We start from the raw sequence: 27,394 nt of genomic DNA, 5'->3' as shown, positions 1-27,394 counted from the left end.
TTAGGAGACAGGACAGACAAAATTTCTGAAACTACTTAAGGTTAGCAGCAACGGCTGGGACGTCTGCTCTCTTCGGCTGTTTCTCCGTGTGTGTGTGTGTGTGTGTGTGTGTGTGTGTGTGTGTGTGTGTGTGTGTGTGTGTGTGTGCATGCACGCACACACCTATAGGTGTTCTACAGGAATTGAGCTAATCTTGTGTTGTCCTGCCTCCAATGATATAATTTTCCTGCTCCGCTTTGAAAGCATGAATATTTTTTGCACAAACCACATTTTCATCCAAAGTATTCCATGAGGTTATACTTCTTTTTGGACAGCTATATTTCCTTACATCATCCAAGCAAGTCAGCATCTGAAAATATGTCCTCTCGTTCTCCCCACATCCCTTATATGATTTCCTTACCATGCATACACTTATACATCATCATACCTCCTCCTTCTCTTCTTTCCAGTAATGTAGTCAAGTTCAACCTTTCTAATCTCTCTTCATACTGCAAAACCCTTATGCTTGGTATCATTTTTGTAGCCGTTCTTTGCACCTCTAATTTATTTATATGTTTAAGCGGGGAGACCACACCACAGCAGCATTTTCCAAACTTGGATTTACCATTGTCATTATCAATTTACCTACAGTAGCATTTCCTCACTCATATAATTAAATGCTGTTCATATGTTTATCAACAGATTCCATGCTCCACTAGTTATCTTATTTACATGTTTCTGTGGTGATAATCCCTGTTGAATTATTACCCCCCAAGTCCTTCCCAAGAGTAGCTTTGTTGATATCGTTTCCCATTTTGTAATCCCAATTTGGTCTTCTCTAACTTATGCCCATTTCAATTACATTACACTTACTAGTGTTAAAATCAATCTTCCATAACTGGATCCATTTATGAAGTTGATCTAAATCTTCCCGTATCTCTCTACAACTATTTTTATTTACAATTTTCTTCATGATTTTTGCATCATCACCAAACATATTCATACCTGTATATGATCAAACTTCATTGGGGATATCATTTACATACATCAGAAACATGATGGGCACTAAAACTGCTTCCTAGGGTACTCTCCTTATTCATTTTGAAATATTGTCTCTAATCATAATCCTCATCTCTCTGCCAGTGAGGTAATTCATCATCAAATCCCGCGTTGCCCCACGAGCAGCGTGGCAGCCTGGGGCTAGGCATGTTCGTCCTGACATTTAAGATAAGAATGACCAGCCTCACTTATCCTTGAGTGGCATTATGTGAGCAATAAACTCAAACCACCCCTTGGATATAAATCTACAAAGGCTCAATCCAATCGGAGCACCTTAATTAATCACTCAGCTAAGGCATACACCCAGCCTTCGTGTGCTCCTTTAACCCTAGGTCAGTAGCGTCGTCCGGGATTCCGAATTTAGGCCTACTTTGCATTGTGGAGGAGACGCTCCAAGGCCTACAGCGCTCAGCTGCCATGACATCTCAGTTTGTACTCTGTCCTGTGTGTGTGAGGTGTGTTCATGTTGCTCCCGTTTTTTTCTCATCTGCTGTAGCCAACTGTCTGGTATTCTGTACAACGCTATTAAAATAGGACCTTGTGAGTATGCCTACGAAACATATCTTGTAATGTGCCGAATTTTGTTCCAAGAAAAATAAATTTTTTCAGTATCAGCCTAGGGAAGCTGGAGCATATCGGGGGACGTCTGGACTTCATGTGTGGCACAAGTCATCACCACCAGGCAACACTGGGGCTAGCAGTGGTGGAAAGATTACAAGGATGTAGCATTGTTTGTCATTACCCTGCAGGTAAGGGGGTTTTTCAAGAATACTCCCCCAGTATCCCTGCTTGTCGTAAAAGGCGACTAAAAGGGTTGGCGGAGGGTTAGTGCCCCTCCCTGGAAAACAACTAACTAAAAAAACAAACAATAAGCCTCGGACAAGGACTGACAAAACGATGACGACCAAGGACTGGACAAAGGACATGGTTATGGGAACGTGGAATGTAAGGGAAGCGAATGATGAGGCGACAGATTGTCCAGGTGCCTGAGGGTGCGAAAGTGGATGTATGTGGAATAACTGAAACAAAATGGAGAGGAGAAAGTGTGAGAGAATGGGAATATGGATAGGGTATATGTGCAGGAGTAGGTGAGAATGAGAGGGCAAAGGAAGGAGTATGTATAGTTGTGTGTAAAAGATGGAAGAAGAGCATAAAACAGTATGGATAAGTTGGATCAAGGATTGTGTGGGTAAAGTTGAAAGTTGGAATACAAATGTGGGCGATTGTGTGTGTGTATGCGCCAACGCAAGATCGTGCTAGAAGAGTGAGAGAAGAGTTCTGGACAAATGTAGAAGTGTGCATGGAAAAGTTTGGAAGGAATGAGAGAGTGTCTTTGATCGGTGATATGAATGGCAAGGTTGGGAATGTGAAGGTGGATGGAATAGTTGGTGAGTGGGATGTGCCTGCTGAGATAGATGAGAAGGGGAGTGCGTTAGTGGACATCTGTGCTGGGAGGGGGTTGGTAATAGCCAATACCCTCTTCAGGCATAAAATGATTCACAGGTATACAGGACGAGTGATGAGAAGGGTGGGTGGTGAATTGAATGAAAGGAAGGCAATGATTGATTATGTGTGTGTGGATGAAAGGATGCGAAGATGTGTAATGGATGCAAGAGCTTATAGAGGTTGGCGGAGTGGACTTTCTGACCACTACTTGGTGGTGGCCAGAATCAGGATTCAAGTAAGATGGAGGAATAGAAGAAGGGAAAGACGAGAGAAAGGAGTAGTTGCAAGGAGAGTGGAAAATTACAAGAGGATGAGAAAAAGGCAGAGTATAAGAGAGAAGTGGAGGAATGATTGGGCAAATATGAATTGGAGCAGATGGGAGACGTGGAAGGTGTGTGTAGGACATTTACAGAAGAAATATGTGCAGCACGTGATGTGGTGTGTGGAAGGAAGAGAAGACGGAGGGGGGTGCAAGGAACAGCGTGGTGGACTGAAGAGGTGAGACAGGCTGTGGCACAAAAGAAGAAAGCATACAATGAATGGATGAGAAATAGGGGCGTGGAAGAAGTTGAGAGACGGAAGAGAGAGTTATATGTAGAAAGAAAGAGAGAGGTGAAAAGATTAGTAAGAGAGAGTAAGAAGAGAGTGGATGAGGAATTTGGAAGGAATTTGAGTGTAAAGTGGAGGGACTGTAAGAAAATGTTCTGGAAAGAGGTGAAAAGAGTTAGACAGGGTGGAAGTGAAGTTAGCAGGGGAGTGAAAGATAAAAATGGTAGATTATTAGTGGAGAAGGGAGAAAAAGTGAGCAGATGGAGAGAACACTTTAAGGAATTACTGAACATACAGGATGGAAGTAATGCGAGTATAAGTGGCTGGGGAATGGCTGGGAGAAGGAGGGAGGTGAGAAGACAGGAAGAAATCAGTAGGATAGAAGTTGTGGAAGCAATGAAGAAAGTTAAATCGGGGTAAGCCCCAAGAATTGATGGAGTGTGTGGTGAAATGCTGAAGCATGGGGGACAGATAGTAGTAGAATGAATGTGGAAGATGTGCACATTGGCCTGGAAGGAAGGTAGAGTCCCGAAGGATTGGAAGTCAGGTATAATTATTCCCTTGTACAAAGGAAAAGGGGAAAAAGAAGTGTGTGGTAATCATAGGGGCATTTGTCTTCTTAGTATAATAGGAAAACTGTATGGTAGGATACTTATTGACAGAGTTAGAGAAAGAACAGAGAAATTAGTTGGAGAAGAACAGGGAGGCTTTAGGAAAGGAAGAGGTTGTGTAGATCAGACATTCATTCTTAGATCTTTAGTGGAAAAGTTTCTAGAGAAGGGAAAGAAGTTGTATGCGGCTTTCATGGATTTGGAGAAAGCATATGACAGGGTGGATAGACAAGGATTGTGGAAAGTGTTAAGAATATATGGAGTAGATGGGAAGTTGTTGAATGCTGTGAAGAGTATGTACAATGGTGCGAAGGCTGCAGTGTGTGTGGATGGTGAACTAAGTGAATTTTTCTCTTTGAAAGTGGGGTTGAAACAGGGATGTGTCATGTCTCCATGATTGTTCAATCTGTACATGGATGGGGTAATAAAAGAGGTACAAGGTAGGGCAGTGGATGTTGGTGTGGCCCTGGTGAGAGAGGATAGTGTTTGGAAACTCCCTGTACTGTTGTTTGCAGATGATACTGTGTTGTTGAGTGAAGAAGAAGGGGAGCTGCAAGGCTTGGTGGATGAGTTTGGGAGAGTGTGTAAGAAACGGAATCTAAAGGTGAATGTAGGGAAGAGTAAAGTGATGGTCTTTGAGAGAGGTGAAGTCAGTGAATGTACAGCGAGGTTGGATGGTGAGGAACTGGAAAATGTGAGTACGTTTAAGTACTTGGGCAGTGTGATGAGTAAGGATGGAGGTTTGGAGGGTGAAGTGCTTGAAAGGGTACAGCAGGGAAGAAAGGTTGCTGGTTCTTTGAAAGTAGTGATAAGAAACAGGGAAGTGAGCATGCAAGTGAAAAAGTTACTACATGACAGTATTGTGATACCAACTCTAACGTATGGAAGTGAAGCTTGGACATTGTTGGAAGGACACAAGTCAAGAGTGAAAGCAGTGGAACTGAGTTATTTAAGAGGAGCCTGTGGAGTCACATGGAGAGACAGGCTGACGAATGAGGATATAAAGGAGCGTTGTGGTGTGGATGTGGATGTGATAGGAAGCATTATGAGGAACACACTGAGGTGGTTTGGCCATGAGGAGAGGATGGAGGGTGAAAGACTGACGAAGAGAGTGTATGTGAGTGAGGTGGAGGGAGGAAGAGGGAGGGGGAGGCCGAGGATGAGATGGAGGGATGGGGTGGAGAGGTGTATGAGAGAGGGGGGTGTGAGTTGGTAGCAGGGCAGTGAAATGGCGGGGGACAGGGCGACTTGGAGGCGATTTGTTTGTGGCCACCCCAAACGGGATTGAGGCATCTGGCAATAGATAGATAGATAGACATTTAGTTCATAGTTCCTAGAGTTAAGATTAGCATCTAATTTAAGTGAAATTTTTTTAAAATAAACTGTACCATCCCTATATGTATATTTCTACCCCAAAAGTTTGTTCGGGATTCCGGACATCGCTAGTAGGCACATGATGCTGACAACGCTACTATTCCAGAGTTAACTCACCTGCCCACAAAGGCTGGGTGGATGCCTAAGTGGAGTTACACCAGCTGTCAGCTCCATAATTCGAACCGTGGTGCTACAAGTCCAGTAGTTGATAGCTAGCAAACATTAACCATTCAGCTTCCTTGGCATGACAACTTGTAAAAAAAAAAAAAAAAAATTCTTTGAGCATTTTTCTTTGCTAGCCTCCGTTCGAACTGTGTTGTACGAGTTGGTTTTACGAAACAAGTGTACAAACGCAAAATGGAAAAAAGGAAGGAACAAAATTACAACTGTAAGTCTAGTAAGAGTTCCAGAGGATAATTTTCTTTTTTTTTTTTTTAATGCGAGGAAGAAGGAACCAAAGGCCATGAGCCTGCAGTAACAGTTCCCTCCAAGAGAAAAACAAAATACAATAGAGAGCCAAATTCAAGATCCGATCATTTTGAGATGCCTGGACACACTGCGTTTGAAAGACTGGAGATCATAGGCAGCAGGAAATACAGACAGAGGGAGACAGTTCCAGAGCTGACCTGTTGCATAAATGAAAGACTGGGAGTAACGGTTAACTCTTGCATTAGAGAGTCGGACAGAAAAGGGATGAGAGTTTGCTGCCAGACAGGTGCTACGCGCCCGTCGTAGAGGTGGAGGAATGCAAGCAGACAGTTCAGAGGAGCAGTGACCATTAAAGTAGCGATAGAAAAGAGATAAAGATGCAACAGTGCGGCAAAGAGACAGAGGTTGAAGGGAGTCAGTAAGAGGAGGAGAGTTAATAAGACGAAAAGCCTTTGACTCCACCCTATTGAGAAGAGCTGTATGTGGGGAACCTCCCCACACGAGAGTTGTACTCCACACAGGGGCGGATAAAACCCTTGTATAGAGTCAACAATTGTGCAGAGGTAAAGAAAGAGCGGAGTCGGCTTAGCACACCCAATCTCTTGGAAGCAGATTTTACAAGAGATGTAATATGATCTTTCCAAGATAAGTCCCAAGTAAATGAAACCCCAAGCATGTTCAAGGATGATGCAGGATTAAGCTGAATATTATTAAACATTAGTGGGTATACCTGTGGAAGATTTTGTCGGGTTGACAGGTGTAAGAACTGAGTCTTAGATGCGTTGAAAACAACCATATTATTTTTACCCCAGTCAGAGATACGAGCCAAGTCAGACATTAGGTGTGCCATAGCCTCATCCCTTGTTTGCTGAAGCAACTGTTGAGATGGGCGTTGCGGGAACTGAATGGAAAGGTGAAGGGTGGAGTCATCAGAGTATGAGTGGATAGGGTTAGATGTACAGCTTAGAAGATCATTGATGAATAAAGGGAAGAGAGTTGGTGAAAGGACAGAGCCCTGAGGAACACCACTGTTGACAGATCTAGGAGAAGAACGATGGCCGTCTACAACAGCGGCTATAGAACGACCAGAAAGGAGGCTAGCGATGAAGGCACAGATAGATGGATAGAAACCGTAGGAGGGCAGTTTGGAAATTAAAGATTTATGCCAGACTCGATCGAAAGCCTTTGAGATGTCAAGTGCAATGGCAAAGCTTTCGCCAAAGTCCCAAAAGGAGGATGACCAGGAGTCTGAAAGGTAGGTGAGAAGATCGCCAGTGGAGCGTCCCTGACGGAACCCGTACTGACGATCGGAAAGAATGTTGTGATAGGAAAGATGCCTTAAAATTTTTCTATTGAGAATTGACTCGAAAACTTTTGAAATACAGGACGTTAAAGCAATTGGACGATAGTTGGAGGGTTGGGAGTGGTCACCCTTCTTTGGGACTGGCTGAATGAGCTTAACTTCCAGCAAGAAGGAAAGGTACAAGTTGACAGACAAAGGCAAAAGAGTTTGCCTAGGCAGGGCGTAAGCACAGAAGCACAGTTCTTGAGAACAACAGGAGGGACCCAATCAGGCCCATATGCCTTGTCAGTACTGAGGCCAGTGATGGCAGAAAATACATCAACTGAAGAAATTTTGATGTCAGCCATGAGGAAGTCAGAGGGGGGAAGTGATGGAGGAACAGCACCGGAATCGTCTAAGGTGGAATTGGAGGAGAAAGTCTGTGCGAAGAGATCTGGTTTATCAGTAGAAGAAATAGCTACAGAACCATCAGAGTAGAAAAGAAGAGGGAAGGATGATAAGGTAAAGTTGTCAGAAAGATTTTTGGCAAGGTGCCAGAAGGAGCAGGAAGAATTCGAGTTGGAGAGCTGAGAGCATTTAGTATGGATGAAATTATTTTTAGTAGAGCGAAGAACAGACTTAGCACGATTCCGGGCAGAAACGTAAAGATGATGTGATTCAGGGGTGGGTTGGCTCCGGTACCTTTTGTAGGCCCTCTCCTTGTTGCGGACAGCATTAGAACAAGCGTGATTAAACCAAGGCTTTCTTGCATTAGTCAAAGGATATGAGAAAGGAATGTATGCTTCCATGCCCGAGAGAATAACCTCCGTAATGCGCAAGGCACACTCAGATGGCTCCCAGCCATGGAAGCAATAATCATTCCAGGGAAAATCAAAGAAGTACTGCCTGAGGGCCTCCCAGTCCGCGGCTCCAAAATGCCACAGACGACTCTTCCCTGGAGGATCCACAGGCCGTACCGGAGTGATAGGACAGGTTAAGGTAATAAGGTTGTGATCGGAGGAGCCCAATGGAGAGAAAAGATTAACAGAGTAAGCAGAAGGATTAGTTGTGAGGAAGAGGTCAAGTATGCTGCAGCTCTCTCCAAGGCGGTCAGGGATACAGGTAGGGTGCTGTACAAGCTGCTCTAGGTCATTAAGGATAGAAAAGATGTAGGCTTGTTCACCAGGTGGATCCGTGAAAGGAGAGGAGAGCCAAAGGTGGTGGTGAACACTGAAATCTCCTAGAATGGAGATTTCAGAGAAAGGAGAAATGGATAGAATGTGTTCCATTGTAGAAGTAAGATAGTCAAAGAATTTTTGATAGTCAGTAGAATTAGGGGATAAGTAAACAGCACAGATATATTTAGTCAGAGAATGACAGGAGAGCCGAAGCCAGAGTGTGGAGAATTCAGAAGAATCGAGTTCAGGAACACGAGAGCAAGTTAAGTTGTTGCGTATATATACACAACAGCCACCTTTGGCTTTGAAATGAGTATAGAGAAAGTAGAAGGATACAGAAAATGGTTTGCTGTCAGTTGCCTCAGACAGCAGAGTCTCCATTAGAAAAAGAAGGTGAGGTTTAGAGGAGGAGAGGTGGTGCTCAACAGAGCGAAAGTTAGAGGAAAGGCCGCGAATGTTGGAAAAATGAAGAAGAAGAGAGTCAGACAGTGGTTCCAGGCACCTCGAGTCGTCACCGGGAGAGGGGCGGATGGTGGGGGCAGGCATTTATAGTCCCCCCCCCCCTGGGGACTCCGAGGCTTGGTGAAGAGACGCCATTTTTTTTAAAATTTTGAATAGGAAGTGTAGTGTGTACTGTGCATGTAGTTTGGTGCAGATAGTTAGAGAAATTTGTACTGGAGAGCATGCTGGCCTACTCTCTGTGTAACTGAGACACTGAAAAAGTTCAGCAAAGGGGGATGGTCAGGAACTAGTCCTGAGGGCTATTGAAACGGGAGCTCCAGCACTCCCTGTCATCAGCTTTCCATCCACCTCGGGAGTACTGCCCTGCTCGAGTGGTGCTACAGTCTATAGGAGAAAGTGGTTTGAAAACTGGTTTGAACAAAACCAATTAGTAAGGAAAACAAAGAAGTTTTACATGGGCCTTTGCATACATTATTTATATACTGTACACTAGTGTTTGCCGGCAAAAATTTGCAGGAATAACTAATAATCTATCCATCATAAAACATTTCCAAATACCATTAGCTGTTTCCATAACGACATTGATCCCAAAATGACCAATTCTGACCAAAAAGTTGAAAAAATGATTTTCATATACAGTAATCCCTCAACTATCTGATGTAATAGAGCCAAAGGCATGTCCAGCAAGTGGTCCTGTCCGGAAAGTGGGCCCCTGGCTCCTGGACTGGTACTTAAGGACCCTAACCCAGCCTAACTTTGAAAGCCACCTAAATAACTCCCTACCGGACATGCATAGCACCTATTTAAACCTATTTAAAACCCTATTCACACCAATAATGGACATAAAGCATGAAATAAATGAAAAGGAACCAATGAATGAGGAATGAGAAGTGACTGTACCTCAGCCAGGGTACTTACGGCAAGTTTGTGGCTGCATTTTCTAAGGTTTTGACAGTGGTAAAAATGTTCTTGAAGCACGTACAATAATCCATCGTTGTGCTGCATTTAATTCTTTGCACTGTGAATTATAATTGTTTAACACTGCACATTGTTCTTAACTGCACCACGCCAGCTTCAACCACCAATTTGCACTCCACAGTTAATCCTTTGCACTCTAAATTCTAATTTCTTGACACTGCACAACACTGTAAATTCCCATGTGGTCTAGTGGCGAGGTATTGCAGTTTAATCACTGTTTATTCACAAAAAATGAGCACGTGTGGCTTCCACTGCGATAAGCATCTACTCGCAATCAAAGCTAGGCAGTAACTGTTGGAGTGTTGGTGACGGAGGAACAGAGTTGCCAGACTGCAACGGCCACATTACCAAACTCCTCAGTTTTCATTACCAAATTTAACTTTTCATTACCAAATTCATAAAGCTAGCATTTATTCTTCACTATACTCCATTTTTTTTATTGAGGCGAAGATGCACTTGATAGGTTGATGATGACTGGCTGAATGCAACATGTCCAAAAAATATTTACTAGCTAAATTTCCCCCTCAGATATATGTTGTCAGTTAAGAATGCTAGATTATGAAGTAACGTTGCAATCAGCCAATAATCACCAATATGTCAAGTTCATCTTCGCCTCGATAAAAAAAACGGAGTATAAGTATATATACAAGTAACATGTAATCACTCTTCTTATAATTAACAGCATGTTGATTATTTTCATGCTATGCAGGCTAGCACATTAATCAGAGAGAGCAAACAATCCACCATCTCCATCCTGTGTATCCTCATACATGTGAAAAATCAGTTTGGTAATGCATTACTGTATTCTGATTCATTACCAAATGAATTTTTCATTACCAAATTGGCCCACATTTGGTAATGAAAAATACCAAATGGCAACCCTAACAGGGGGAGGGGGGGGAGGGGTGAAGGGTCCCTGGTGTAACAGCTGTTTGGCACTGCGCGGCAATCTCAAATTATGGGTGGGAAAAAATTCGGATTTTGGGGGGATTTTTTTCTTTTCTTGGCCATTTTTGGGTTCCGAAGGTCCAGGCCCACAATGTCCGGTAAGTGGGGTGTCCGGAAAGTGGGCGTCCGGAAAGTATGGGGATTACTGTATTATCGCGTGTAGCAATTTTTGACAATTTCGCGGTCACATCATGCGCAATTGCCAAAATTTTTGCTTCGTATTTTTCTGACACTCTCTGAAAAAAAAACAATCTAATGCAAAAGGAATTAGATCGATATCTATTGCTGTTCTTGTAAATGAAATTAACAAATGCTCAAACAAACATTTTTGCGCATCACGATTCAACACAATTACGCGGTCGCATTGCACGTAAACACAACCACCAGGCACCATAATTTGGTCATATGGTTACCACCCAGCATAGTAAATGGTGTCCTGGTGTATAGGAAACCATCTGGCTTGTCACTAAGTGTAGAGCCACCCACAGACAAAAGGAAGAGGAAAGAATGAAGGAAAGACAGAAGAGGAAGGCAGGAAAGAAGGAAGGAGGAGAGGAAAGGGCAGGCATCCGAGAGCAGTACTACACCAAGTGAGTGGATCCTGTGTGCCCCCACGTACCATTTCAATAAAACACGATGTATGTCACCATTATTATTAAATTTTAAAATCAGACTCGCATGTGGTACTCTGTCAAATGCCTTCCTGAAATCCAAATAAACACAATCCACCTACCCAGCTCTTTCCTGTAACACATTAATAACTCTGTCATAAAAACTCAGAAGGCTTGTGATACATGAAGCACCTTCTCTGAAACCAAACTTCCTAGAGGTTATCTTTTTTTTCCCTCTCTCTAAATATGCAATCCATCTCTTCCTTCTGATTTTTCTACACAATTTACAAATGGTACTTGAAAGAAACATTGGTTTATAGTTTAATGGGTCTTCCCTGCTGCTATGCTTACAAACTGGTAGTCAAGTCGCATAAAACGTGTGTTTGTATGCCAAAGTTTTCTAATCCACGGCATGGTTTGCGCTCAGAACTAAATGTAGCAGAAACCATGGTTATATTCTTAAAGCGCAGACTTTCAGCGCCAAAGTGATGCATTTCCATTGAGATTTCCTTGGCGCGTGTCTGTGCCACAAATCACGGCCATTAGCCATTCACAGGCATGCATGACAAGCAATGAGAAGCCAATCATAACCCCTCCCTGGCAGCAAGTGCATGCACTACTTCCCTCCATTGTTTATTCCTGCACCACCTGCTGTGAGAGTGACCACGTGCAAAGTTCCTGAGGACTACTTGGCCCCCCACCCTTTTTTTGGTTCCCTTACTTGCTCTTCCAGCGTGACACAATGCCAGACTACAACCAGCCTAAGACTTCGTCACAACGGGGACAGAAAAAAAGCCACCACTTACACATGACCAGAAAATGGATATCATTCGTCGCATCGATGATGGAGAGAAAAAGGCAAGAGCAGCTGCTGATTATGGTGTCAACGAATCGACTATCCACACAGTTTACAAGAGCAAGGAGAAGGTGTTGAAGTGCGTACGGGCCTACATGTCTGGGGCATTGGATGGACGTCTTCACTGTTCTGATGCGGCCCTCATCTGGACTGAGACGTGCCTCGAGATGTTTGTTTGGCGGCAAGCTAGGAAGAACACTGCGGTGGACGACTCACTACTGCATGAGAAGGCTAAGCTTTTTCATACTGTCGCCTGCCGATGCCTCTGTGTGACCCCTGCCAAGTCATCTCAAGCCAGCCCTGGATAGTTCCAGAGCTTTTTGAAGGAGAAAAATGTTCATCTTACAGGTGAACGTGCCTCTGCAGACGCCTCAGGTGCTGCTGATCTCCTGACCATCCTAAAAGCAGTGACTGATGATGATGGTTACACTCTCACCACCATCTTTAATATGAACGACGCGGGACTGTAGTGGAAATTCCTGCCCTCAACAACCTACATCTCCAAGAAGCAACGACAGGTCCGGGGAAGAAAGGTGGACAAGTCCTGGTATGCCGTTATTCTGTGTATGAGTGCTGCAGGGAACTTCAAGATGAAGCTGTTTGTTATTCACAAGGCAAAAAACCCCCGAGCCTTCAGGAACCTGAACAACATAAGAGAGTCGGGGTCTACTGGCGGCAGCAGGCGAAGGCTTGAGCAACAACAAACTTAGTGGTGGACTGGTCTGATTTGTTCATGAGTGATGCCAAGGAGCACTGCCAGATCCAGAATGTGCCCTTCAAGGTGCTCCTCCTAATGGACAATGCACTGTGCCACCCCCAGCACTTCACCTCTCACCACCCACAGGTGAAAGTGCTGTTCTTCCCCTCAAACACAACATCTCTACTCCAGTCGCTTGACCAGGAAATAATCACCAACAAGAAAGTTCTGTACAGTCAGTTTATGTATGGAAAGTTTATATATTTGCGCAGTGACCACTGAAATGCCAGAGATGGAGGTGTTGGAGGGGACTGAGGGGCCTGCTGGTGGCAATAGTAGCAATGCCGAGGCAGGTAGCAAGGAAGAGAAGCCCATGTTTGAACATGACCCCACAACCCCGCAGGAAGTCTTGACTGTTGCACAGTTCTGGCACCAGTACAACGTCAAGGGCTTCATTAAGGGGTTAATTAAAGCAAGGGGTAGCCTGGATCTGGCAACTGTAGTGCACGCTTGACGCCTTGTCCTGCCTCACCTCAACATGCCAGTCACCGACCAGTCAGAGCAACTGCAGCATGTAGCGGAGGAGCTTGTGGCTCTTGCCCACCATGTACTGTACCTGGGTGTAGTGAAGTGACAGCTCAGGACATCATGGCAGTGGTGATTAGTGACCCAGACTCCTTTGAGGCCGTGTTTGATGCGGTGATTAAGGATGACGTGCATGTGGCAGGTATGGAAAGTTAGAGTCAGGCAGGTGAAGGGAGTGTGGTGGAGAGGCATGAGCCTTCCATGAAGGACCTGAGTGATGTGTTAGTGGGTGTGGACAATCTGAAGGAAAAAGTGCTAGCCTCTGAGAGAAATGAAGAAAGGGATTATGAGTTTGTGGCCTGTATGGAAAAAACGGTGGTGTTTTACAAGGAAATGCATAACAGCCGTGTTAACGAATGTCACCAGAAGCTGATCACACACTACTCTGCCCGGGTAGGAGCACAACCTGAGCCACAGCCTGGCCCTTTGCACTCACCCGACAACATGGAGACAGCTGAGAACGACGACGACACTGCTTCAGTTATCCCTGCAGCAGACTTTGAGGGGTTCCTGAGGGAGGATCAGGAGGAAGAAGCTGGGCTGAGGCAGCGGCAGCATGAGGCACCACCACACTCACCTCATGCTGAGAGGCCCTTGTATGCCTCTAATCTCGGAACCCCCACCCCCACTCCTTCCATTTAAGCATTGTTGTTGGTCGGAGTCAGGTAAGACCCTTTAATACTGTTTATTTAATATGTAATATTTTTTATTCCCAGTAATACATATATTGAATAATTATCTGAGTATGTGCTAGTGTTCGCTGGTGACTAGTTGGGTGTAGGTAGGGTGATATGTGGCAACTTGGCTGAAAGGCCAACACCATAAGTAATTTTTCCCATAAGTTATGATAATTATAAACCATGGAATTTCTAAAGCACACCAGTGGTCCAGAACCATACTGTCATTGATTAGACAACTTGACTGTACTATATTTGCTCTTCTGTGCGTGTTTGTGTGTGTTTATTACTGTAATAAGCCACAGCTTGTTTCCAATGTGTTGTCAGACCACTCACCATAAAAACCAATGCATTTTCAGCTAACCCACTGTGGCCACGCAAGGTGATGTGGCCTATAGACAGATTTGAAAAAGTCATATTCTAATTTTGGTGAAATTCTCATTTCATCTGTTGTCACGGCATGGTCGCTTTTCACTTGGTGACAGTGCTTCTACTCTGGGTTTCATTCATTCATTCATCATCCAATCCTACGTTGCCCCATAAAGAGTGCAGGAGCCCAGGGCTAGGCAAGTTGGTTCTGACATTTAGGATAAAGAGTGACCAGCCTCACTCATCCACGAGTGGCATTACGTGAGCAATAAACCCAAACCACCCCTTGGATATAAACCTTCACCGGCTCAATCTGACTGAAGCATCGTGATTAACCCACTAAACCATCCATCCATAATCCAATCCTACATTGCCCCATGAGGAGCATAGGAGCCCGGGGCTAGGCAAATTGATCCTGACATTTAAGATGAGAGTGATCAGCCTCACTCATCCCTGAGTGACATTATGTGAGCAATAATCTCCAACCATCCCTTGGACATAAACCTTCACTGGCTCAATCTGACTGGAGCGCTGTAATTACCCACTAAACCACCAGGTGCCATAATTTGCTCATATGGTTACCATCCAGCATGGTAAATGGTTTCCTGATGTATAGGAAACTATTTGGCTAATCACTCAGTGTAGACTCACCCACAGGCAGAAGGAAATGGAAAGAATGAAGACCAGGTGCCAAAATTTGGTTATATGGTTACCACTCAGTGTAGTAACTGGTTTCTTGGTGTACAGGAAACCATTTGGCTTGTCACTCAGTGTAGAGTCACCCACAGGCAGAAGGAAGAGGAAAGAATGAAGAAAGAAAGTCACCTCAAAAAGGACGAGGAAAGAACGAAGTAAAGAAAGACAGAAGAGGATGGAAGAAAAAAGGGATGGAGGAAAGGAAAGGGCAGACACCCAAGAGCAGCACTTTATCGAGTGAGTAGATGGTGAGCAAAATACATCATCCAAGGTGCTACTGTCAAAACAAAGTGGAAACCTTTGTTTGAGGATGCCATCATAATCTCTTGTGCCACAAGAAAATCTCATGCATGATAATATCTGCAAAGTCTTATGACTCCACTTACTCATTCTTTCCTCAGAGGTAGACAATGCCACCAACTGATCTTCATTAAACAAATAGTGACTATGTTTTGTGAAAGACTCCTCCTTCTGTTGCAGGTTTTCTTGCTTCTGCTGCTGTTGTTTTAGCTGCTTTTCTAGTTCCTGTACTTGAGTCTGAGGCACTGTGGCTTGCTGCTTCCAAAATACACCACAAGCTGAGGTAGACACCTGCAAAATATCAAGATAAAACACTCTAAGGCAGTGCATCTTAACAATGGGCACACAGGCCACACAAGGGTCACATGGAAGAAAAGAAAAAATCAAAAGTCTGTCACTACACAACCCGACCATAGTGAACATCACATAACTGGTTAGGTGGACATGCATTCCAAGACCTGTACATGTGACCTACTGGAAACCTAAGGATCATGAGGGACTGTACAACTGAAAAACAGATGCTAAAAAACAAAAACTGGTGCAAAACCTTAAAACTGGATTAGTGACATATTGGATACAGATAGACTGAACAATGAATATTCACAGTGCAATACTCTGTGTTCTGTGGAAACTTACAACAGCCTCCTCAGAAACTGGAACTTGTAAACTGGGGCAGAAGGATGCAGAGGGCGCATCAACTGGACCATCCAAACCAGAGCATGATGTTGTAGAGGGCTCATCACCGACAGTCGAAGCAACTGGTGTATCAGGCACTCCTATCAGTTCCAATATGGGTAACTTGCAATATGTATGGTCTGTGAAACTTACAATCTGCAAAAAAATATTTCATTATTTATTATTCTCAAGCTAACCCTTTAATGCCTAATCGCATCAATTGATGCGATGAGAGTTTTATGCCAAACTGCCTAATTGCATCAACAGAGTGGAGCCTGTAAAATACTGAGGAGTGCTTCCTCTGCCTGGATTATGATGTACATGGCTTCAGGCCAATGAGAACTCACTCCTGAGGTGGCGTGAGGGGGGATCGGATCGACCTGGGTGGTGGGGGGGCACCCCCTGCTGGGGTGCTCCGTGCCACCCTCTCCCCACTCCCTCCTTGTCCCCCATCGCCCTCCCACCCCTCCATGCACCTGCATCTCTCCTCCCACCACCACCTGTGTCCCTTCCCAGCCACTCTCGCCCTTCTTCCCACCCTGCTAGCCTTGTGTCCTCCCTGAACCCCACCTCATCCCTCCCACCTTATCCCTCACTACCCTCCCACCCCCTACAGACCCCCGAGAGGTATCGGGCTGCCAAGATGTTAACCCCTTAACCGCGGGGCGTCACTTTCGTGATGCTCGGGCGCAATGGATCATACCGCGGGGCGTCACTTTTGTGATTCTGTGTTATTTTGAATTATCCCGGGCTTTCAAGTGGTGGCTTGTATCATCAATCAGTACTGCCAATGTCCAACACTAGTCAGCACTCCAAATCTCATCTGTACTCCCATCCATTGTTGACATTTTAGTGATTTTCCCCCCTTCCTGACTCCCCTCCCTACCTGCCCTCCATTACCCTGTCCTCTCACCTCCCAGGCAACGCTGCGCTAAGCAAATCTCCCCAGGATTTTTCCACAGATTTCATCCATTGAAATAAGCCCTATGCCCTATACTTCATTTCGTTTCGTTTTTAAAGGCTCCAACATGCTTGCATGTGTCGGCCTTGGTCACCTAATGGCGGCTCTCCACGCTGCACGATCCATTGCAGCCTTCCTGTTCAGTCCCTTAACCCTAAGGTCACACTTAATGACCTCGTCCCATGTCTTTCTCAGTCTACCCCTCATAACCCCACCCCCAATATTAACACTTCTCACCTTCCTCACCCAATTATCATCCCCCATCCTCTCCACATGTCCAAACCACCTCAATCTACCTCTCCTCATCACATCACCAATACACTCCAGTCTCATCCTACCTCTCAACTCTTCCATTGTAAACCCAGCCCCTTCAGGCCTTGGACGCAGGGACGCACTGCACATCCACCTAATCATTGTCATTTCTGTACGTCTGAGCCGGCGAATATCTTCCTCCTTCACTGCCCAGGTCTCACTGCCATACAGCATTACACTCCTAACACATGCTGCATACAAAGACCCCTTAGCACGTAGGGAGAGCCCTCTTAATGTCAGGAGAGGCAAGAGCTCCCTGAACTTCTTCCAACCACTTCTCACCCTAGCCACAGAGCTAGCTCCAAGCCCACCTCCAGCACACAACATGTCTCCCAAATAACTAAACTCTTCCACACACTCAAGAGATTCACCAGCAAGTTCAATCCTTTCACGTCTGACAATCTCCACCTGCTCACCCCGGCACGCCGTACACATAAAATCAGCATTATCTCGCAGTCTACCTCTGATACCACTACATCTCTTATGCACCCATTTACCACACACACCGCACAAGATGGAATTACAGGTAAGCCCTTAATTCACGTGAGGGTTAGGTTCCCAGACCCTTCGCGTATGTGGTAAAGTCGCGTATATGTTCTGCCCTTGTGTGCACCTAATTACACATGTCTATACGTATATTAAATCTGAATAATACTGTTTATGCACTACATACACCTTATAAACTAGCATAAAGTATTAAAAACAACAAAAATGTAAGAAATTTAACTGAAACCTGACAAGCACAGGCATAGGTGGAGACACTTCAGCAGTCTGGTGCACTAGCCCTCACTGCCTCCCGTATACTACATTCTGCCTTCTTTATTGTATGAACAGTTGACTCATTCACCCCAAACATGCGGTTACAAGACAATTCACATGCGTAGGTGGAGACATTTTAGCAGTCTGGTGCACTAGCCCTCACTGTCTCCCGTTGCTACGTTCTCCTTCTTTATTGTATAAACAGTTGACTCACTCCACACATACGGTTCTGAGACAATTCACCATCAAGTCAATTCACCGTCAAAACATGGACAATTCCCCGTCATTCTATTAATATACTTATTATTGATTAATTAATACTTTAATAACTAATTTTCACGGGGATTTTATAACTCGTATAAGTAAAAAACTAGTGTACTGTACTTGCTAAATAAACTGGTATGTAAATAAATGATGGGGAATCGTCCTGACGGAGAATTGTCGCCGACATTCCTCCCTGAAGTTTGTCCAACACTTTAACTTTCTCTGTCAGCAACATCACTTTACAAGTCAGTTTTGGTGTGTTACCACATGCATCACTAGCACTACGCTTATGCCCCATGTTGACAGACAAGGCAAGCAATTACTGGAAGGCAGAAAAATAAGCCACAAATAACGATTTGCAAGTCATGCATGGTTCGACCATCGGATTCAAACTGACTGTGTGGTGCGTGGTAGACCGACCTCCCAGGCTCCCACACACACATACATATATGTGTGCACACGGGCAGCAGGTAGGCATTTTTTATATTTTATTTATTTCTCTTGTATATTGAAATTACTTATAGGGAAGAGTAAAGTGATGGTCTTTGAGAGAGGTGAAGTTAGTGAATGTACAGCGAGGTTAGATGGTGAGGAATTGGAAAATGTGAGTACGTTTAAGTATTTGGGCAGTGTGATGAGTAAGGATGGAGGTTTGGAGGGTGAAGTGCTTGAAAGGGTACAGCAGGGAAGAAAGGTTGCTGGTTCCTTGAAAGCAGTGATAAGAAACAGGGAAGTGAGCATGGAAGTGAAAAAGTTACTACATGACAGTATTGTGATACCAACTCTAATGTACGGATGTGAAGCTTGGACATTGTTGGAAGGACACAAGTCAAGAGTGAGAGCAGTGGAAATGAGTTATTTAAGAGGAGCCTGTGGAGTCACGTGGAGAGACAGGCTGATGAATGAGGATATAAAGGAGCGTTGTGGTGTGGATGTGGATGTGATAGGAAGCGTTATGAGGAACACACTGAGGTGGTTTGGCCATGTGGAGAGGATGGAGGGTGAAAGACTGACGAAGAGAGTGTATGTGAGTGAGGTGGAGGGGGGAAGAGGGAGGGGGAGGCCGAGGATGAGATGGAGGGATGGGGTGGAGAGGTATATGAGAGAGGGGGGTGTGAGTTGGGAGCTGGGCAGTGAAATGGCGGGGGACAGGGCGACTTGGAGGCGATTTGTTTGTGGCCACCCCAAATGGGATTGAGGCGTCTGGCAATAGATAGATAGATAGATTATTTGAATACCATAATTTTGTTTTAATTATTGTACGAAAAATTCGTGGATAACCGAAATCGCGTGAAAAAAGTTCGCGTGAATTAAGGGATAACCTGTACTTCCCACGCCCTTGTGGCAAACTGCACATGGCCACTCTCCCTCGTCTTTGACAGTACCGCCACCAACCCTAGATATCATCACTTTTGTTTTATCTGCATTTACCCTTAAACCCTTTTGCCCCATACCATCTCTCCACTCCCTAAACCTTTCCTCCGCCTCCCTTTCATTCTCTGCAATCAACACCAAATCATCAGCATACAACAACTCCCACGGGAGTCCGTTTCTAAAGTCACGTGAAAGGGCTTCAAGTACCATGATAAACAACATGGGACTCAAGACTGACCCCTGATGCACACCAAAATTCACGGAAAACTCATCACTCAAATCTCCATTCACTCTCACCTGGGTGTGAGCACCCACATACATGGCCATAACCACCCTAACCAGCCACTCCTCCAAGCCAAGCTTTCTCATTGCCCACTTCACCACCTCTCTAGGGACTCTGTCAAAGGCCTTTTCCAAATCAACAAAAACAAAATAAAGATCCCTTCTCCTACCAAAATATTTTTCCTGAAGCTGTCGAACAATGAATATGGCATCAGTGGTCCCCCTACCTGGCATAAACCCAAACTGCATCTCATCAATATCAAGTAATTGTCTCTGTGACTCAGACTTTGCCCTGTATACCTCTCTTCTAGTCCTACGCTTGGCAGCCAAATATTCCTCTTTGCTAACATTCTTCCATTCCCGGAAAAGCCTTCTTTTCTCCTTAATTGTAGCTTCTACACCCTCATCCCACCACCAAGTTACTTTATGTCTTGGTGGTCCTCTTGTCCAGCTGCATGTTACATCAGTAACTCTCAAAATAATATATACCAAAAAAAAATAAGGTAAGTGATAGTGTTATACACCGGGAATTGGCTAATTATCACCTGACAACATCTCACGTGCATTCATTTGCTACATTACCACGGTAATTTCCCCTTTGAATTATGCCTTGTAATCTATGTCTGTAATAAAAATATATATCAGAAAGGAACGGAGAAGCCTAAGTGACATTTACATTCACCTGGAACTACCTATTTCTTTATGTATTGCCGAGATTTTCTACCAATAATTTATTAGCATGTAAGTTAGCAGCTGTCAGCCTCAGTGTCATTGTCAACCCTTGCCTTCTCAGATAAGCCACGGCATTTAGTTCCTTGTCCTCCACTGTGGTCAAAACATGTCGCACTTGCGCCCCGCTATTTCTGCCGCTTCTGCGCCCATTGCAAAGGGCCCCGTGACCTCTACACCCATAAAAAGTCGTGAGGGAAGCAGGAAAGGACTAAGTGACTCTGCAGTGGCACGTGAACTAGCAAAATTGTCTATGGTGATCATGGATAGTGATTTTGACCCTTCGGGTGAATCGTGTGATGAGCCGGGTGAGGAAATCATGCCAGAAAGTGCTAGTACGAGTGCTTCAGTGTTGGAAGTTATCCCTAGCTCCAAGGGAAAGGAGCCGTTAGTGCAGCAAGGGAAGGAATTTGGGAAGGGAGTGAAAAGGCGACGTGTTAGCCCCAGAACAATGGCCCCGCGTGACCCAGCCCGCCATGAGTCCCGAGTTGATTCACCTCCCCGTTCCCCAAGCCCCACTTCACTCATTTCTTCCTCTTCGTCCGCTGAATTATCTCCGGAGTCTTCGTTGTCGGAGTCACCACCAGCATCAACAGTGAAGGCAGGCCGTAGAGGAAGAGGTAAATCCCGGACAAGTAAAAGTAGAGTTGGTACTAGAGTAAGGGCTGCTAGTGCTGTACGGCAACTTAGGGTCAGTGCGAGTGGCCTTGAACGGGGTAAATCTGCCTCACAGCCACCCACCACCCTCACCCACCCTACACCGCCACGACAGGGAATCCTGGACGCCTTCGCGTGGACGGAAAGGTCCGATTTTGTGCCAGAACATTTAGTTTTTGATGAGAGCTCCTCAGGAGTACAGCCTGCCTTCACTCTTGACGATAATGCTGAGTGTGTGGACTACCTTTTGGCCTTCCTAGATGACGAAGTCATGCAGCACATATGTGATGAGACCAACAGGTATGAATCACAATGTGCTGCAAGTGGTACAGATGCAGCCAAGATGCAACAGTGGTCCATGCTGGGAGTGCAGGAGCTGTATGTGTTCTTTGCCCTCATGCTTCTCATGCCACACTCAAAGAAGCATGAGTTGGAAGAATACTGGTCCATGGACCCCTTACTACCCTCACCCACCTTCAATAAGTACATGGCCAGAGATCACTTCTAGAACATCATGGGAAACCTGCACTTTGCAGACAACGATGTACCTTCCCAAACCGACCCACTCTGGAAGATCCGGGAGATTCTGAGCAGAATGAAGGATAAGTTTATGTCATTCTTCCACCCCTTTCAGAAGGTTGTCATTGACGAATCCTTGGTTTTGTTCAGAGGACGTCTTCGGTTTGTACAGTACATTCCAAGCAAATGCCATCGCTTTGGAATCAAGTTCTTTGTACTGTGCGACTGTAAGACAGGGTACATCTTTGACTTCGTCATTTATTCAGCCAGCACTGTCGATCTGGATAAAACACCCCCCTTTGGCTTCTCAGGCTGTGTAGTGAAAGTGCTCCTTGAAAAGTATTTTGGTGGGAATCATGTGCTGTATACAGACAACTATTATACAGCACCGAAACTTGGCAAATACCTTTCAGAGCACAGCATTGGCTCCTGCGGCACTGTCAAAAGTAATCGTGCCCACTTCCCTAAATTCACAGAGGCAGGAACCTCGCAGTGAGGAGACGTGCACCTACGCAAGTCTGAGAAGATGCTGGCAATATGGTGGCATGACAAGAGGGTCGTGCACATGCTCACCACCGTACATAAGGGGGAAATGAATGATAGATAGTGGGAAGGTCGACCGTAGGACAGGCGAACCTGTGATGAAACCTGATGCTGTGTTAGACTACAATATCAACATGCGGCTGGTGGACAAGTCCGACATGATGATTGGTGAGATCAACTGCCTCAGGAAGAATACTAGGTGGTACAGGAAAGTTTTTCTGCATCTCATAGATATGACGATGCTGAACGCCTTCATCCTGTACAAGATGAAGGTCAAGCCACCCAAGTCCTTCTCCCTGAGGTTGTTCGCCAGGACTTGTGTTCAGCAGCTGCTGGAAAGATATGGTAGGGTGACAGCAGCAACTCCAAGGCGCCATCCAGTAACACTTCCCGACTGACTTGAGCAAAGGGCGTATATGGATCGGCACAGACTGGAGCTAATGCCTGCCACAGGTAAAAGGAAGGCTGTGATCCGCAGGTGTCAGGTGTGTGCACATACCACCCGCCGCAAGCCTGAGCACAAACGCACCTCTTGGCAGTGCGCTGAGTGCCAGGTTCCCCTCTGTGTTACCTGCTTCTTTGATTACCATAGCCAGAAGCAGTTCTAAAAGTGCAAGTGGGAAAGGAGAGTAATGTGGAAATAATGTGTAAATAATGTGTAAATAGCAAGTGAAAACAATGGATGTTCAGTACATATGACTGAACAGTGTATTATAGTTTTATCTTACTGAAAGTGACAGTGACTAACATAGTGTAAGTGAAACAGAAGGGTAAATATTGAAAATGCAATAGAAAATGTAAATAGAATGTAAGTAATTACAGTAGTAATATAAGAATATGAGTACAAATACTTTATGTTATAACAGTGAAAGTGAATCCTTGACTCTCTACGTATTTTACTGAATGAAAAATTGAATGACTTCAGTGACAATAAACTACTAATACTACTGAAGGAAACTTATGGAGAAAAACTCCAGATATATGTAAGTGTGATATAGTAACAGAAATATAAAGTGTGAGGGGTTTTATGAATAATAAATGACAGAGTACCAAGAGCGAACTAGCGCAAGTGCGACAGTCATACGTGCTCGTAATTTTCATTGCTTTCACAGTGGGTTTTTTTTTTTGGAGTATAGATCCCAAACTACTTGAAAATCATAGAGTAGTGTTTATAGTGTTAATATCTGGCTGTGGTAATCATATTAAGGGTTGTCGGGAAGTGTAAAGTGGAGACTTCGTTACCCAACTTCAGAGGTCTCCACAAGTCCTACGGTAACCGACGAAAGCTCAACAAACATTCCAGGAGAAAGCTGAAGGTATGTGCCATAAGCTGAAGGTATGTGCGCCTAGGGGTTAAAATGACTTGTTTCAATAAGAAAAACAGGCAGTTATCAAAATTTTTACATTTTAGATTGTTTTCGAGGGGTAACTATTATAAACTTTTTAAACTTTGATGCGCGATTATGTGGTAACCATCAGGCCTACGGGAGTGCAAACTGCTTTGTCAGGTGTGTAAATTCATCCTCTTTAGCCAGAACACAATCAATTTGCCTCCCGAATAGCACCTGGGGGGGAACTTGCTTGAAATAATTGCAGTCTTCAGGGGTTAATGTTGTGCAGCGATGCACTGGATTGATCATGTTTTCTGCAAATGCAAGAGGAGTCAGGAAGACACAAAGATAAGAGTTAAAAAAAAAAAAAATCTGTGGCAATTTGTGAAACTACCAGAGTATCTCTAATTAGCTACAGCTTCTTCTTCTTCTTCTTCTTTTTTTTTTTTTTTTTTTTTTTTTTTTTTTTTTGTATAACTGACTGAGCAGATCCATCAACTATATAGCTGGTATGGTAAGCAACTGCCCCAACAAAGTCACCTCACAGTTTCCTTATACAGCCAGTGCTCATTATGACAGCTTTATACACCAGCTTTCAGATATGTGAGCTTGTCAATTTAGACCTCTTTCATATGTAAGCAATAAAACTTACTTATATGAGAAAAAGTTAGTTGCAAAGAGAAAATTGTAAAAATGCGCCACCAAGCCGCTGAGCCAGCTGGGCCATGATATAGACAAATTCATGGGGAACGAGATTGTGAGCCTAATGATAATGGACATTACACACTTACCTCTGCGGCACTATTAGATACTTCTCTGTTGTGCTTCCCTAGTGCTTCTCTATGCTGGTGACAAAATAGAGTAGGGACTGCATTTGGTTTAAGCTTCCTCCAGCCATCTGCCCTGTTACTTTCAAACTGGTCATCATCAAAGTGGACCTGGAATATGCAAAGTATATTAATAAATTTCCTAATAAAACAGGCAGTATTACTTGGGTTACTTGGGGGCTAACACAAAATACTTAGTTTTGTGTTTTCTTTGCCTCTCATCAGCAGAAACAAGTATGCAATTCCACTAATTTTGGAAACAGAGAGTATGTGGTTGGAACTGCCACAGTCATGAAAACTTGTGTGTGTGTGTGTGTGTGTGTGTGTGTGTGTGTGTGTGTGTGTGTGTGTGTGTGTGTGTGTGTGTGATGTGAATCCATTTATTTTGGAAAAAAGAGGCATTTCTGCAAGAAACGAAGGCCAATATCAAATTAAGCACTTTAAAAAAAAATCACAATACTGTACTGTACTAATTTTTAAAAAAAAATTTGTGTTTGCGCACATGTAAGAATTAACCACAGCAGTAGCAGTAGTATAGCAGTGGTAGCTAGTACTGAAGTTGTTCCCTAGGCAGTCTGGCCAAACAGCCCCAGGTCTCTAAGGAAGGCCATGGCCGAGACCAGGCTTTCCCACAGAACTCTCAAGGAGAGTAATTTGTGTTGTTGGTGCAGGTGACTGTGTGCAATGTAGTCTTCCATAATGTGCTTAATAGTATGGAGTGCTGTGTTGCATCCTGGACAGGCATCAGCGACAGAGTCATCCAGCCTCTTCTGATAACTCAAGAGGGCTGAATGATGCCCACATCTCAGCCTGGCCAGATGGATCCTGTCCTCATGAGGGAGACAGGATTCAGAGGGGTGGATATCAGGAGGCCATGCATGCAGCTGTGTGTTGTCTTTAGGTGACTGAATGGAGCGGCAAGTGATTTGGGTATGGATATTCTTCTGGAAGATGGTCTGAGGCGGGCGAGGGGAGAGAGATGACAGTATTTGTGTATGATATCGTCTGCTGGGTGTTGTTTTGATGTTCCTTGGTGTGTGTGGAAGTGCTGCCATTTAGTGTAGTGGATGGTGTGGGTTTGTGGAGGCTGCAGCGAGAATTTGGGTACCTCTCATGTCTAGATTATCCTTGACTTTGAGGACTTTGGTTTCTTGGTGTAGGTGGTCTGTGGGTGTAATAGTTGTGCAGCCTGTTATTATTTTTACGGCCTTGTTCTGTATGGTCTGTTGAGTGTTGCAGTGTGTCTCAGTGAGAAGCCCAAGCAGGGCTTCCATAATTCATCACTGAACGTATATATTGTTTGTATACTGTGGTGGTGGTTTCTTTGTTGTGTCCAAATGTTGTACGGGCAAGTGACCTTAAGGCACTGAGTCTTGGTGTTAATTTATATTTAATGTTCATATGTTCTTTAAATGACACTGACATATGATACACCAAGGATTTTGTGTGTGTGTGTGTGTGTGTGTGTGTGTGTGTGTGTGTGTGTGTGTGTGTGTGTGTGTGTGTACCTAATTCTATTAACCTAATTGTGATATACAGGAAATGAGCTACGCTCGTGGGGTCCCATCTCAGTTTCTCAAGAAGTCAAAATTTGCTTTATACTCATTTAAGTTTTTAGACTAGACGATCTCTTTGTCAAGGCTATTCCACGAGTCTAAGCATCTACAAAGAAAACTATACTTCTTCATATCCTTCAAGCAGCTTGGCTTCTTCAGTTTCATTCCATGTCCTCTTGTTACTCTCTTATCCCATACATACAGATCTTCTTTGTCATTTTTACCTACTCCCATCATGGTCCTGAACACTGCAATCATGTTGCTCCCTTCTCTCCTTTCCTCTAAGGAGGGCAAATCCAGCTTTTCCAGTCTCTCTCTCTATGACAGATCTACCAGACTGGGGACCATCTTGGTTGATGTTCTTTGTATCCTCTCAATCTTATTTATACCTTTCTTTTTGTGTGGGGACCACACTACTGCTGCATATTCTAAATTGGGGCAGATCATGGCCACTATCAATTTTTTCATCATCTTCTCATCCATGTAATGAAATGCTCCTCTTACGTTAGTCAAGAGTTTACAATAGAACCTCGATTTAAAGCGAATCGATTTAAAATTATCAATTTAAAACAGTACCTACAATTAGGAGCCATAATATCAATTTAAAGCGAATCATTCTGATTTTAAGCGAGTTGAATCTGGCGCATTTTTTTTCCCTTGCAAACATCTGTACTGTTTCCCACTAAATGTTTCTCTAAAGCCATGTTTTCGTGAGGCTTTTAGGCCGGTATCGACTGGTTTAGACCGGTCTTACTGTTGTTCTGGCGAGACAATTAGACTGGTACAGACTGGTCCAAAGCAGTCCTGCCCCACAAGCTAGCCCAGGCGAGATCGGTCTGCGCACAAAAGTATGCGCATCAGCAACAGCCAAGAAGGAGGCAAGGAACGTTTGTGGCGGGGTGTGAACATCGATGGTCAACAATGGCGGACTTGGGAATAAGGTTTGTTTTAAATTACATTTTTAACGCTCGCAGAAGCCTGTTATCATCCAAGAAGGGAACCAAATAAATCTCACCATGAAGTAGAGGCTTTGTATTATTATAGATCGCACGAAATAAGATTATTAACCCCTACACCGCGGGCTTGTTTACCAATGACTTGCGTGTGCCGCGGGGTTATTTGGGCTCCGACAGACTCTCAAAAAATATTTGCCAAAAATCAGTTATTAGTCCTAGAATAATAAAATTACATATGCTTATGGCACATACCTTCAGCTTTCTCCTGGAATGATTGTTGAGCCTTCGTTGGTTACCGTAGGACTTGTGGAGACCTCTGAAGTAGGGTAACGAAGTCTCCACTTTACACTTCCCGACAACCCGTAATATGATTACCACAGCCAGATACAAACACTATAAACACTATTCTACAATTTTCAAGTAGTTTGGGATCCATACTCAAAAAAAAAAACACTGTGAAAGCAATGGAAATTACGAGCGCGTCTGATCGTCGCACTGGCACTAGTTCGCTCATGGTAGTCTGTCATTTATTATTCATAAAACCCCTCACACTTTATATTTCT

The 27,394-nt window shown here is 44.2% G+C and overlaps 1 protein-coding gene and 1 long non-coding RNA gene across 2 annotated transcripts in view; both read right to left on the bottom strand.

Moving 5' to 3' along the window:
• LOC145407549 (uncharacterized) overlaps positions 1-17,972 on the bottom strand; it is a 305,436-nt gene extending 287,464 nt beyond the window's left edge. Inside the window, exon 1 of the mRNA XM_080278476.1 lies at positions 17,911-17,972. The gene's annotated coding sequence lies outside the window, so the exon portion shown is untranslated. The remainder of the gene's footprint in view (positions 1-17,910) is intronic.
• On the bottom strand, positions 15,145-24,505 carry LOC145407550 (uncharacterized). The gene is made up of 3 exons (XR_013898732.1): positions 24,280-24,505; positions 15,723-15,917; positions 15,145-15,377 (listed from the first exon to the last, which is right to left on the bottom strand). It is a non-coding gene; the product is annotated as an uncharacterized LOC145407550 (long non-coding RNA).
• Positions 24,506-27,394: the final 2,889 nt, after the last annotated feature.

The sequence above is a fragment of the Coenobita brevimanus genome, chromosome 73 (assembly GCF_032717465.1).
Source record: "Coenobita brevimanus isolate Jiangsu-jjx chromosome 73, ASM3271746v2, whole genome shotgun sequence".
NCBI lineage: Eukaryota > Metazoa > Arthropoda > Malacostraca > Decapoda > Coenobitidae > Coenobita > Coenobita brevimanus.
The sequence above is the reverse complement of the archived record's forward strand: the minus strand, read 5'-3'. Positions and strand labels throughout refer to the sequence as shown.